General features: G+C 37.3%; 1 pseudogene; it reads left to right on the forward strand.

Annotated features, from left to right (window-relative positions):
* The first annotated feature begins 10653 nt into the window (after nt 1-10653).
* On the forward strand, nt 10654-15161 carry LOC132631413 (uncharacterized; annotated as a pseudogene).
* Nucleotides 15162-15994: the final 833 nt, after the last annotated feature.

A 15994-nucleotide genomic window follows, 5' to 3' on the forward strand; every position in this document is an offset into this window, starting at 1 on the left:
ACATAGTGACTCAGATTATTAATCTTTGAAACAGGTTGAAACTCTGAATTGTGTGCTCGAGTTTCACTTTCGATTTGCCGATGGGGTTTGAATTGCTCAAAATTTAGATTTTCACGAGAATGCAAAATTTTCTTTCTATAATTCTTCCATAAATTAGGCATATTGGACAGAATTGCACCAATTTGCATAGCATCAGGAATTTTCACATCAAGATCTCGCAGTTTAGAAACTAACACTTGCAGTTTATAAATTTGATCCATGATTGATCAATTCTCTTTAATTTTAAACTCAAAATATTGCAAAGAAAGAAACTTATATGTACTTTTTTTTTTTATATATGTTTCCTCTAGCGCATCACATATTTATTTTGGAGTCTTCAAATTTGAATAGAGATCATATAATTGATTAGTGAGCGTATTGCGAATATGCCCATGACAAATTATTTCATCTTCTTCACGTTACTTCCTTAATACTTTCACAGAGTTTCAAATTCTCCCTTAGTTGGTTCTGGAAGAGCAGTAATTTCAGGATCCCAATCAAAATAAATTTGCAAAGTAGTGAGAAGAAACACCATCTTATCCTTCCCGCGAGTGAAGTTGGTTCCATCAAACCTATCAAGTTTGATGAAGTCCGTATTCATCAAAGAGAATCCAAAATTTTGATTGATTTCCATAATAGTCAGAAATCACTCTTTTGAATTGTTAGAAATTAGATGAAGAGACTAGAACGAAAATGCTTGAGGCGTGATATTATCACTGTCTCAAATGAGTGATTCCCCATCTATGGGATTAGCAGACAACGCTCCTTTGAGATACAACAAGCCTATTATGATTTGAATTAAAAGTGACAAATATGGAGTAGTTGAAATAGACACTTGTTCTGAGAGATTGTGTCACAACATGTTGGTTGGAATATTTCACCAGTGGTACCCAAAATAAATTTTCAAGGATGATACCTATTTCATCTATGATACCCGAACGAGTTATTTGTACCTAAATAATTTAAAATATTATTATTCCAATATTACAAACTATATAAAACTTTGTTGTTATTGCTCTGTCATGCTTTTATAGTATGTTTCCATGGTTTATTCATTATTTCTATCCTGCTTCGATTTTTTGTTCTTATGCCAAGAATACGTCGGAAACAATCTCTCTACGTCCCACGTAGGGGCAAAGTCTGCATATATTCTATCCTCTTTTACCCTACTTTATTGGATTTCGGGTATGTTGTTGTTAATGATGATGATGAAATTGGGAAAAACAGAAGTGGAATGAATATATAAGACGCTATAATGAACTTATGATATCAAAGAATCCTCTTTTTTGGGTGGTCATCTTTCGGAGATATGATTAAAAAGAACCATCAATCAAAGTAAGTGAATATGTTATTTGGATGCCATTTTCAAAACTAATTATGAAGTGATGTGTGCTCTGTGCTCATGAATAGCGGCAGTAAAAAGTCAAAGAATGAAAAATCATCGGTTGAACTTATTAACGCGCAATCGAAACAATAAAGACCGTAATTTCTTTTATATTTTATTTGGATGACGTTAATTTGACGTCTCTCATTTGTTTTTATTAATTTAACTATCAATTAAATGAATTCCCATCCAATTATTATTTCAGGATAAATGTCGCAATTATGCAATAATGGGTCATAAATTAAAGTGAGTAATGTGGAGTATGAAACTTCGCCTCATTTAATATAAGATCAAGTTGGCGGAGACGTGGCAATTTCTCGCTGGCATAAAAAAGGCGAAATAAATGACTTGTACACGTTAATGAATGCGAGCACGTTTGAAAATGAAGTGGAAAGTTGAGTCAGATTATTTGTATATCTATTGATCTATAAGAAGGACGAAAAAAGGACAGGTCAAATCAATATCCTAAACGTGGCTAATTGTCATAGGAAAGAAAAGAAAATGCTTAAAAGAGAAAAGAACATGTCATGACTGTATTCCATACATTTAGCTCTTTTAGTCATCGACCGTATAAAAAGGAAACTGGCTAAAGATGGTGAAACATTTTAGGGAAGTCTCTTATAAGGGCTTAATTAAGGATGAATTTGGTTCAGTGCTTGTGTTTCTCCTGTTACTTTTATTTGTTAAACAATAAGCACCTTCAATAATTGGAATTGGTACTTTTTCTTAATACAGAATTTTGTATCAAGAAATAGAGAAGAGGTTGCATATAGTCTTTTGCAGAGTATATACTTATCATGTTTCCTCCCTGTTTAAAGTAAGAACAAATTGGCTATTGAGAAAATAATTATAAAAAGATCGATAAAAGAAGAGTATAATACTATAAAACAATGTCACGGACCTAACTAATATGACAAGAGAATTAGAAAAAATTGGGAGAAATAATTATTTGGCCCTTTATAAATTTTGTTTAGTTTTATGATCCTTTTACAAGAGATCTTTATTTTTTACACATAAGAGAACTGAAAAAAAATCATTTTCTTCTATTCAAATTGTAAGAGCAAAAAAAATCTCATTTCCTTGAAAGAACTAATTCATATCGAAATAATCATCTTTGAAAATAAACCACTGAAATGGCAAAAAGAATGGCTAAATAGAATTCAAGCTTTTATGATCATTGTCAGATAATCAGGAATCTTATATCAAGCCTTTTATTTATTTGTTATTATCATTATTAAAACAACAGACAAACAAAAAAGAACAGGAAAATGGATTTTTGATCCTTTACAAACTTTATTTAGTTTTATGGCTTTTTTACAAGAGATCTTCATTTTTTATACATAAAAGATCTGGAAAAAAAAACACATAAGATATTTTAAAAAACTCATTTTCTTCTATTCAAATTGTAAGAGGGTAAGAGATCCTATTTTCACAAAAAAAAAAAAAAAAGACTTTTCACAATTAATAACACCCAAAACATAGAATTGTTTGGTTGGATAATTGTATCTAATTTATCCGTATATTTATTGAATTAATAACTTAAATCTCATTATTATCCAAATTATTATAGATAATAACCAAATTTACATTAACAAATTTAATTAAATATCTGTGGGACACTTATTAAGATCAAAAGCTAATTTTCAGAAAATCAAGCATGCTTAAAAAGTTGAGGCAGATTATTTGTATGTCTATTTTGAGAAAAAATAGAAAGAAAAAGATGGCCAATACCGATCAATCAGTATCCTAAACGTGGCTGACTGTGACTGGAAAAGAAAAAGAAAAAAAACTAAAAAGAGAAAAAGTAAACGGAAAAGGGCCAAAATTATCCTTGAACTTTTGGAAATAGTTTATTCATACCCTTCGTTATACTTTAGGGCCAATTATACCCTTACTGTTATACTATGGGGTCAATTATACCTTTATGACTAATGGCTGCCACATGGCATCATCCCAACCCTTTAAAATTATTTTACCCTCAAATAATTTTTTACCCACTAAAATAACCCAACCCGTCCCAATTTTTTTTCCAGCCAACTAATAACAAATTTATTTTATTTTCTTTTGCTGGAAAAATTATCCATATTAGTTTTACTGGAAAAAAAAATAATTCGGGTCGGGTTGAGTTATTTTAGTGGGCAAAAATTTATTTGAGAGTAAAATAATTTTGAAGGGCTGGGATGATGCCACGTGGCAGCCGTTAGACATAAGGGTATAATTGACTCCATAGTATAACGGTAAGCGTATAATGGCCCTAAAGTATAACGAAGGGTATGGATGAACTATTTTTTAAAATTCGAGGGTAATTATGGCCCTTTTCCGAAAAGTAAATTAGGAACGATAGCTATATGTGAAAGTGATGGTAAGCTTGAGCTGCAAGTAAGGGCCCGTTTGGAACACCTGCTAATTGGAATGGGTGTAATTACTGGGGCAGTAATTACACAACGACTTATTTATTTGTCATAATAAAATTACAGTATAACTATAAGTGTGTTGTTTGATTGCACGAGTATAATTGCACAAATAATTTAATTTAAAAATAAAATTTAAAATTAATATTTAAAAAATATTTTCCTTTATAAATGATATTAAATTAGTTATATAATAACACATTGTTTCTTGAAAATATATTAATTAATAATCATATATTTGTAACTAATATTGTAAAAAATAATTGATATATATATTTTAAAATTAATATTAATATTTAATTTAAATTAATTATAAAACTTAAAAGAAGACTTTTTTGGTGAGAACGTCATGAATTGGATGCTTGACAAAAAAAATTATAAATATAATGCCATAACATTATTCAAATGTTTGACACAAAATATCCATCAAATGTAAGTGAAAAATAAACAACATGCAATGTGAAAACAAATAACCTAAATTCAAAATCCAAAAGAAAAAGTTTAACATAATACTCTTATCTCAAATTCCAACATTACACAAGTAAGTTTTAACGTAACTTAAGTAAATAACTCAAAAGAAAAGGAAAATATAGGTCTATAACCTCATTCACAACGAAATTCTACTTGAATAATGTCACTCGTTATATGCCAAGTTTGTTAATTAGGGCGGTATATCGGTCGGTTCGGTTCGGGTTTCAATGTTATCGGTTCAACTTATCGGTTATCGGTTTGTAGACATGTTAAACCATTAAAGAACCGTTAAGATATCGGTTAATGGGTTATCAGTTAATCGGTTGTTGTTTGTTATCGGTTCGGTTATCGGTTTAACCGTTAAGATTTCACACAAAAAAAATTCAAGAACAAGGAACCCATCTTCAAAACTGAAAGTCGCTTCATCTCCTAAGACTATGTCGAACAAAAAACATTCAAGAACGAAGAACTTTTTCTGCTAGGAAGTGATTTCCCTAATTTCCCAACCCCAACAAACACCCCAAAACAGAGAAATACAAAAACACATAAACAAGAGTGAGAATTGAAAGCAATGTAGAAGAAGTAAAAAATAGTTTAGTAAGTTTACGTTTTCAAGTCGGGCTTGCGTCTTGCGAGTTGGAGGAGAAGGGTTTCTGTTGTGATACGCCGCTTGAGAGACTGAGTTTATGAAGTGGAAATCAAGTGAACCCTAAATTTAGTCAAGTGACTTTATATATGGAACGGTAGAATTATAATTAAATAAATGGTTATCGGGTTATCGGTTCACCCGTTAACAAAAATGGCCAAACCGTGACCCGAACCAATAAGCCAATAACCACAAGGCACCACCCGATACCCGAACCAGTAATCCATTAACCCAAACCATTAACCCAATAACCCATTAATTGATTCGGGTTATTGGTTTAACCGTTAATATGCCCAGCCCTATTGTTAATGACTCATTCTTTCCAGTATTAAGAGGTTTTGTTTCAAAAATTAGAATGATAGCACAGTTATGCTAAATGAATAAAATTAAAAAAATACGAGCAATTATGTGAAACCACAAGAAGTAAAGGTTGCGAATGAGAAGAAAGGAAATGAAAAATAAATAATATGAAAAATACATTTAAAAAAAAAGTAAAAATAAGAAATAAAATAATAGAAATAAAAAATAAGTTAAAAATCAAAAGAAATTAAAATAATATAATAGTAATAAAAAAAAATTAAAAAAATTATAAAAAAAAAAAAAAAGAAACAAACTAAAAAGTAATCCTGTAATTACATCTAATTCTCAACCCTCCCCCTCCCCCCTCCCCCTTGAGAATTGGAGAGTGTAATTACACCCTCTCAATTACACTCAATTCCCACCTAACTATGTAATTACTTGGTCAAATAAACAAATCAAACTGTGTAATTACATCCAATTACACCCAATTCCAATTATCTGGGTGGCTTTCCAAACATGCCCTAAATGTATTTCGTTTGCAACACCCGAGCATCTTCTTCCCAGTGCCATGGAAGGGCAGACAACAATTAATTCTTTATAAATTGGACGTATTTTAAAGGATTAATCTATTTATCACTAAACTAAGTCGGCTGATTTAAACGCTGGTGAAAGTATACTTCAAATCACTTTGAAACAACTTTGACGTAGTTAATTTTTATTGAATAACCCAACTGAATTTGCAAATGATTTTTTGTGAGAATAATTTCTGGTTAGAACATATAATGCGAGCTCTTCTTGTTTTATAAATTAAATTAAAAGACAAAATCACCTTTCAATTTGCTACATAGTAATTCTTATGGGTCGTGACTCGTGAGTTGTTTGGAGGGGCGGCTCAATGTTGATGAAGGACTAAAACAAAAGCTTAAGGAGGGGCCTTAACAATTTTCAAAAAAATGAAAGAAAAAAACCACTTTCACATACATTTTTCATTTGTTTGAGATGCAAAATTATGAATATAAATATTTTATAATCGATTTCTTCCATTAATTCTTTTGTTAGTTGACATATTTATATTCTATAAATATTTAAAAAGATAATATGTACCAACGTAAAATATCAAAAAGAAAAATAATACTGTAAAGTTAGAATGATAGAATTTGATCGAAAAATTGATAATTAATTTTTCAAAGAACTATTTTCTTGAACGTTTGGTGCCCGAGAGAAATCAATAACGACAAATACGTACACGGTAGGTTGTAGTTCTTGTTTTTCAGAATAGTACACTGGAGATCCAAACTTTTGTTTTTCAAAATAGTACACTGGAGATCCAAACTTTGTCTTGCGAATATTTTTTTAATTTTTGACTGAGCGGGTGTTTAAATACGAAATTCATAAGTTTTAGATGAAGAGAAAAAATTAAAGACCAATAATTTGAGGGATAAAAATTAAAGACCAGTGCCTTTGAAGGGCAATCCGTGGAAAAAAATGACTCTGAGTCTAGTTAAAGAAGGAGAACGAGGGTTGCAAAAATCAAGAAAATAGTGAAAAGATTATAAAAGGGAAAGAATCATGTGCTAATTGTCAAATTATGCCATAATAAAAGCATGTTGTAACGACCCGTTTGGTCGTTTAGCACATTTGAACTCTTTTTCGTTAAAACACCTTTCCGTAACTTTAAATGGTATTCTTAACTTGTGGGGATAGGGGCACGGTTATATAATTGATGGGTAATTTTTGGAATATATTTATTTAATGTGTGTGAATATCTTATTCATAGGAATTTTAATTGCACTTATATAAGGTATAAGTTGGTGAGTAATGTAATTTACTAAATGGGTCAATTTTTACCTTATACATATTGATCGAGTAAAAAAGAATTATTTTGGACAATTATTTTAATTGGTAATTAATGGGCCAAACCCATAATTTATTTAATACCCCATGTTACCTGGCCATATAAAATGGATTAAAGTTAATAGGGTTTGCACTTTTAAATCATAACAATAGAAAAAAAAAATCCGTGCGTTTCCAGCAAAAAGGAGGGGGCAACTTGCCTGACACAGGTAAGGGCTTTAATTCAGTGTGTTAAATAACTTTACGAATGTTGTGTATAAATAAGTTATGTTTTGGTTATAATATACGGAATATATTATTGATTATTATATGTTATGAGAAACGTTTATAGAATGGTTGTTGGATAATGGAAATTGTACGTTTCTTCTTTGGTGAAAAGCAGTGGGTCTAACATTCCTATGATTTCTTCTCTTTAAGTTCACACAAACAGCTCTTTTTGTTTGTGTGTCTTTTTATTCTCATTAAGGACCATTTTGATATTTTCTTTTGATATGGTGTACAATTATCGCACAACTGCTGCAGATTTCCATCACCACAAACTCTTTGAGAATTATTTGTACAAAAAAATGTTCTTTTGACATGGGATTGGAAAGAAAATTAAAATATGATAAAATATATATTATTTTATTTAAGTCATAATTGTTCTATGGAATGTTAACGTTTGTCTTAAATTGATAAGTTATTAGTGGTTTATTAGTATTATAATATAGGAATTCGTAGTAGTTTATCCATAATTATTAAACATTGAAAGGAGATTAAACATTTTAAACCGTCATTAGTCTTGTTCCACATAAATCAACACGTGTAGTTTTGGGTAATTGCACCACTGCTTACCTTTTGATATTAGATGAGATAATTGTCTTCTTGATCCATTGATATCATGATGTGTATGTACCAAAAGATTTGTTGTTGTACTTCATTTTCATTTTAAGATCACAATGAGCAGCAACAATAATTTGAGCTTCTATTTTCCATTTTCTCCATGAAATTCTTTCAAGGCGAGAACAATTTTGAGTTTAAAAATGCATATCCCTCTGCCAAATTTATAATTTACTTATTGTTATCTCATCCATGGACTAAGTAAGGTTGAGATTTGTGTTTGAAAAAAAAAGGATGTTTGGGTTGCTGAAAGGTACCAACACGAAGTTTAGAGAAATATTATATATATATATATATATATATATATATATATATATATATATATATATATATATATATATATATATATATATTTAATGCATTAGAGGTGGTTGACTTTGCAATTTGAAGTTTTATTTTTTTGTTAATTTATATATATTGTGTAGATGTAATGGAATATTGAGTGTATTGGATTATATGAAAATCTTCAAATCCATGGTATTTGAGTTGTGAAAAGTGAGAATTAAATCCTAAGTTAGGATTTAGACTCGTAATTAACGTAAGTTATATATTTGATAGACACTGTCCGTTTGGAAGCACTTCGGAAGGGAAAAGCGTTGGTGTGAGAGTTCGTGGCACCTGTTCAGCATTGAGGTAGGTTACGGTCTACTTTAGTTAGACTCTGATTAGAGAATCGTATGTAGTTGTAGAACGTGACGGGGATAGCATGATAGGCCTTCGGGCATGAAGTGGAGATGAATTCCAATTAGGTTGATTTGTCAGCTGTTATGTGGGCTTGTCGCCAAATGCGTTATGTATGTGATTATCACTTGTTTGTATCTCCGTCACATACTAGTTCACTCATCACATGAAAATGAATGGTAATATTGATAATTGAACAGTGGACAGTAATATGACTTGTACTTGTTGATTTATATTGGTGATATTGTTGAGACTGATATCATGCATGGCATGCTTTCCATATTATTGTTGTGATGATTGGTGAGGTGAGTGATTGAGAGACTCTGAGGTCTTTGCCGGAGATGGAGAGTGATAGAGAGACTCCGAGGTCTTTGCCGGAGATTGAGAGTGATTAATAGCCTCCGAGGTTTCTGCCGGAGAGCATGAGTGGTACATGGACTTCGCGGGTCCCCCATGGGTCATGGCTTTGAGGCACTGCCCTTAGCATGTGTGTACAAGAGTGGAGTGAGAGAGGTGACTATTGCATTGCATTGCATTCATCCACTCATATATTTGACTGATCATTTGGTGAATTATATCTGTCTTGGTTGATTTTATGATTTCTTTACACTTTACTTGTATATGATACGTGACCATACCTTTTTCCTCTATGTGCTACTTGTTGTTTCCACTTCTTCATGCGTTATCTAATCATTGTCGGCCTATGATGCTTACCGGTACAAGTGTTGTACTGATACTACTCTTGTTGCACTTTTGTTGAGTGTAGAGTACGATCCAGGTTCCAGTTCTACGCCCCGTGGCTGATACGCGAGGGTGACATCTTTCAGTCATTCAGGGTGAGCTACTTGGTCATCCGTGGCCCCTGAAGGACCTCCTCTATTTATTTCTGTTTTTCTATTCGACAGACAATATGTAGCCTTCGGGTATTTTCAGACTTATATTCCGTACTATGTTAGCGCTCTTGTACCATTTGACCATATTTTGGGGTCGTCATGACATCTCTAGTTATGATAAGTATTTAAGACTTAATAATTTATTTTTATTTAATTTTCCGCTTATTCAACTTGTTATTAGTAATGTGGTTCGCTTACTCCGAGGGATAGTGTAGGTGCCACCACGACTCGCAAATTGGGTCGTGACAAAGTTGGTATCAGAGCATCTAGGTTAATTGGTCTAATGAGTACAAGAGCAATGTCTAGTAGAGTCTCGCGGATTGGTACGTAGACGTCCGTACCCATCCTCGAGAGGCTATAGGACATCTAGGAAACACTCAACTTCTTTTTCTCTTTTCGTGCTAGTTCAATCCGATTGGTATCTGGTTCATTCTTTTCGTGCGAGATTATTTAGATTGGTATCTTAACCTCATTTCTATGTTCTCCCACAGATGGTGAGGACGCGATCGACTGCTACTGGGGGCCAGGAGCCTGCACCTGCACCCGCACCCGCATCCATACCCGTGGCCCGAGTAGCTGTCCGTGGGCGAGGTAGGGGACGTGGCAGGGCCAGAGGCCGTGCAGCTATTCCAGATAGGAACCAAGCACCAGCAAATGCTCAGGACCCGGACATAGAGTTGACTCCGGAGCTTGACGACATTCCGGAGGAGGAGATTAGGGCTGCTGAGACACAGCCCGGGGTCACGGCTACTCCTGATTTTCAGGAGGCGGTGTTTCGAGTGTTGGGGTACTTTGACAGTTTGGCTCAAGCGGGCATGATTCCAGTTGCTCCAGATAGCTCGCAGACTAGAGTGGGAGGTCATACTCCCGATGCTACGGTTGCTTTAGGATTTCGGACATCGAGGGTATTGCCGGCAACAGCAGTGGCTCCCCGTATTGATACTACTCCAGCGCCTGATTTTGCTCTAAGGCCTATGGATGGGCCAGTGTTGACCAGTGAGGAGAGAAAATTGTTCGAGGGGTTTACCAAAATGTCTCTTCCTTGGTTCTATGGTACTTTCGGGAAGGATGCGTATGAGTGTTAGCTGCCATGAGATGCTTCATAAGTTGGGTGTAGTGGAGTCTCACGGGGTCGATTATGTTTCTTTCCAGTTAGTTGGGGATGCCAAGCAGTGGTGGAGATCTTACATGGAGTGTCGACTAATTGGGTCGCCACCTTTGACCTGGACCCAGTTCTACCAGGTATTCCTAGAAAAGTATGTCTCTCGTACTCTGAGAGACAACAGGAAGGATGCGTTTTCGACATTGGAGCAGCGGGGTAGGTCGGTTGCGGAGTATGAGACCAGATTTCTCGCTTTGTCCCGTTATGCGACGGCATTACTTCCCACAGAAGCTGAGAGAGTGAGGAGATTTGTGAAGGGTTTGGACCTTCCGCTTCGGTTGGCGACCTTACAGTTGGAGGCTTCTGGGGCCTCATTTCAGTCAGTAGTAGAGCATGCCAGGAGGGTTGAGTCAGAGATGGGTCGGGCACATAGTGGGGTTGGTGACAAGAAAGCTCGTAGATTTGACAGTTTCAGAGGTCCTGTTAGAGGTGGGGGACACCATGACAGGGTTCGTCATCATCCCTACAGCCACCCCATCCAGTCATCACTACAGGCTTTAGCAGGTGGTCCTTCAGGTTATAGCGGGCACAGTTCTGAGCAGACTTCCCGGGGTTCTTACTCTCGACCTTCAGACCACGGAGGGTATTCTGGTTCTTCTATGACAGTTCAGCAGCCTATAGCCAGAGGAGCATGTTTTGAGTGTGGTGGGACAGGGCATTACGCGAGAGAGTGTCCTAGATCCAGGCAAGGTTCCAGAGTTCAGACATCTAGGCCTCCAGCACCGCAAGCTAGAGGAAGAGGATATTCTTGTAGAGGGGGTTCGCAGTCTGGCAGGGGTGGCCATCAGCCTAGCAGAGGTGGTCATCAGTCGGGTAGGGGCAGCGCTCAGTCAGTGAGAGGAGGATCTCAGGCAGGCCGTGGTAATCGTGAAGGCACACAGTCCGAGGGTGGACGTGCTCATTTCTATGCTTTTCCGGGTAGACCTAAGGTCGAGGCCTCTGATGCGGTTATCACAGGTATTATTTCGTTTTGTCACCGATCAGCTTCTGTCTTATTTGATTCGGGTTCTACTTTCTCTTATGTGTCCACTTATTTCTCTACGGGTCTGGATATGCTTTGTGATATGCTTGATGTACCTATTCGCGTCTCTACTCCTGTCGGAGATTCTGTGATAGTAGATCGGGTCTATAGGTCTTGTGTTGTCACATTTATGGGGTATGATACTTGGGTAGACTTGGTTATTTTGGATATGGTGGACTTTGATATTATTTTGGGCATGGACTGGTTATCTCCCTATCATGCTATTTTAGACTGTCATGCCAAGACAGTCACGTTGGCCATGCCAGGTATTCCGCGGTTAGAGTGGAAGGGTACTCCTAGTCCAGCACCTAAGAAGATCATATCATTTCTTCGGGTAAGGAAGTTAGTGGATAAGGGATGTTTAGCATATTTGGCTCATGTTCGGGATACTAGTGTGGATACCCCTTCCCTAGAGTCGGTGCCAGTTGTTTGTGAGTTCTCAGAGGTTTTCCCCACAGACTTGCCCGGTATGCCGCCTGATCGAGATATTGACTTTTGCATTGACTTGGAGCCAGGCACCCGACCTATTTCTATTTCACCTTATCGGATGGCTCCGGCAGAGTTGAGAGAGTTAAAGGAGCAGTTGCAAGACTTGTTGAGTAAAGGATTTATTAGACCTAATGTTTCTCCCTGGGGAGCTCCCGTTCTGTTCGTGAAGAAGAAAGATGGTACCATGCGGATGTGTATCGATTACCGGCAATTGAACAAGGTTACAATCAGAAATAAGTATCCAATACCCCGCATTGATGACTTATTTGACCAGCTTCAGGCCGCATCGATTGTTTCTAAGATTGATTTGAGGTCAGGCTATCATCAGTTGAAGATTCGAGCGGAGGATCTTCCGAAGACCGCTTTTAGGACCCGTTATGGTCATTATGAGTTCTTGGTGATGTCTTTCGGGCTTACTAATGCCCCCGCAGCGTTCATGGATTTGATGAATGGGATCTTCAAGACTTACTTGGATTCGTTCGTGATCGTGTTTATTGATGACATCTTGGTGTACTCTCGGAGTAAGGAAGATCATGAGAAACATCTAAGGATCGTGCTTGGCCTGTTGAAGGAGAAGAAATTGTATGCCAAGTTTTCCAAATGTGAGTTCTGGCTCAGTTCTGTAGCATTTTTAGGACATGTTGTGTCCAAGAACGGGATTATGGTTGATCCCAAGAAGATCGAGGCGGTTAGAGATTGGGCCAGGCCTATTTCGGTGACTGAGATTCGGAGCTTCGTGGGCCTTGCGAGTTACTATCGTCGATTTGTGAAGGGGTTTTCATCTATTGCTTCCCATTTGACTAGGTTGACTCAAAAGAATGTGCCTTTCCAGTGGTCCCGATGAGTGTGAAGAGACCTTTCAAAAGCTCATGGCTTTATTGACTTCAGCTCCGATTTTGGCTTTACCTGTGGAGGGAAAGGACTTTACTGTTTATTGTGATGCTTCTCAGATTGGATTGGGTTGTGTGCTGATGCAAGAGGGTAGGGTGATCGCGTATGCTTCGAGGCAGTTGAAGGTTCACGAGAAAAACTACCCCACTCATGACTTAGAGTTGGCTGCAGTAGTCTTCGCTTTGAAGATTTGGAGACATTACTTGTATGGAGTCCATTGTGAGGTGTTCACGGATCACCGTAGTCTTCAGCATGTGTTTAATCAGCGGGACCTAAATTCGAGGCAGCGTATATGGATGGAGTTGCTTAAGGACTATGATATCACCATTCTTTATCATCCGGGAAAGGCAAATGTGGTAGCTGATGCGTTGAGCCGAAAGGCAGTGAGTATGGGTAGCTTGGCGCGCTTGATTGTGGGAGAGCGTCCTTTAGCCATGGAGGTGCAGAGTTTGGCTAATAGTATGGTGAGACTCGATATTTCAGAACCTGGTAAGGTTCTAGCTTGTGTGGAGGCGAGGTCATCTCTTTTGGAGCAGATTAGGGCCCAGCAGTTTGAGGATGTGAAATTGTGCAAGATTCGGGATAAAGTGCTAAGTGGAGAAGCCAAAGAGGCTATTCTTGATAATGAATGTGTTTTGAGGATTAAAGGGCGCATTTGCGTTCCTAGGGTTGGTGATTTGATTCCGTTGAACATGAAAGAGGCTCATAGTTCCAGATACTCCATTCATCCAGGAGCAACAAAAATGTATCGTAACTTGAGGCAACACTATTGGTGGGGTCAAATGAAGAGAGACATTGTGGAGTTTGTTGCTCGGTGTTTGAATTGCCAGCAGGTTAAGTATGAGCACCAGAGACCAGGTGGTGTGCTTCAGAGGATGCCCATTCCGGAATGGAAATGGGAAAGGATTGCTATGGATTTCGTGGTTGGTCTTCTGAAGACTTTGGGCAAGTTTGATTCGATTTGGGTTATTGTGGATAGGTTGACTAAATCTGCACACTTCATTCCGGTTCAGACTACTTATAACGCGGAGAAGTTGGCCAGAATCTACATCCGAGAGATAGTGCGATTGCATGGGGTTCCTATTTCCATCATTTCCGACAGAGGCACTCAGTTTACTTCCCATTTCTGGAGGACTTTGCAGAAGGAATTGGGAACTCAGTTAGATCTTAGCACTGCGTTCCACCCGCAGACAGATGGTCAGTCAGAGAGGACTATTCAGGTGCTTGAGGACATGTTGAGGGCTTGTGTTATTGATTTTGGTGGTCATTGGGACAAATTCTTACCCTTGGCAGAGTTCGCGTACAACAATAGCTACCATTCCAGTATTGATATGGCGCCATTCGAGGCTTTATATGGTAGGAGGTGTCGTTCTCCTATTGGGTGGTTTGATGCTTTTGAGGTTCGACCTTGGGGTACAGATTTGCTGAGGGAGTCCTTGGACAAGGCGAAGCTTATTCAGGAAAAGCTTCGGGCAGCTCAGAGTAGGCAAAAGGAGTATGCTGACCGGAAGGTTCGTGATATAGAGTTCATGGTTGGTGAGCAGGTCCTATTGAAGGTTTCACCAATGAAGGGTGTGATGCGATTTGGGAAGAAGGACAAGTTGAGCCCGAGGTTTATTGGCCCTTTTGAGATTCTTCGTCGTGTTGGTGAGGTGGCACACCCCGATCTTACTGGGGTGTGATGGGCACCCGACCCCGTATTCGGAGCCGAGCGAACCCGCTGACTCTTATTACATACTTAACCTCTTTGGACTCTTACATCAATAAGGAGTGGAAAACATAGTAAAGCTTTCAATTTTTTTTTTTTTTATCGTACTCAAATCAAATATAATCTGTTATCATATGGACTCTATAACATAACATAAAATGACACATAGGCTAGTAGAGTCGTTCACAATACCGACATCCTATACCCACGACTCTGTCTGCAAAGTCTCTAACATTTATCAGACATCGTAGCACATGTACTCTGACTCGGTAGCACTCCAGGAACAAGTGGAGCTTTCCAACTCTGCTGGAATATCTTCTATATTAGCTTTAACTCCTCTGGGTACACCTGCGCGGCATGAAACGCAGCCCCCGAAGAAAGAGGGGGTCAGTACAAGCATTGTACTGAATATGTAAGGCATGAATAATAACTGTATGGAACATAGAACATGTCATAAGATAAAAGAGTAACCTGTACATATGAGTGCCGCTTAGGCGGATGCCATGCATACTTATCTGGTCATATCATATCATATCATATCATATCATATCATGTCATATCATATCATATCATATTATGTCATAGCGCCGAAATACGTCGGCTCGCCCATATATCCCGCGTCCAGGCATCCCGCGTCCGGGACGATATCATGTATCATACTCCAACTGATCAGGTGGTTGTGCGTCTATAGCGCCTTACCTTTCCCCTTACCCCATATATATATACATGTATCATGTTCATATATCAGCGTCTATAGCGCTCTGCCCCCTTTTCCCATATACATATACATATACCATATACATATATCATGTGAGCAGCATGCAGGAGAGCCCAAGAAATGCTATAAGTCTATCGGGGTGACGTAAGGTCGGTAACCTCCGATTATATTATGGAATAATCATAATCGCCATGTCTCACCTTGAAGGAACTAAAATTATAAGGCGAGGCTATCAATAAAGAGTAGCGTTAAGAGAAAACATATAATAAAATCATAAACCTCATACTGTCATATTCATGGTAAGAACATATCGTCAACGTATCTATCGTAGACATTTTCTCATATTTGACTTCATCATTGTCATTATAAAACATATCCATCGTCATTGTCATAAAAGCTTACAAAACCAAAAAAACCTTTTGTTTTAAAAAAATACGGACATTTTGG

This window comes from Lycium barbarum, chromosome 3, assembly GCF_019175385.1.
Source record: "Lycium barbarum isolate Lr01 chromosome 3, ASM1917538v2, whole genome shotgun sequence".
NCBI classification, from domain to species: domain Eukaryota; kingdom Viridiplantae; phylum Streptophyta; class Magnoliopsida; order Solanales; family Solanaceae; genus Lycium; species Lycium barbarum.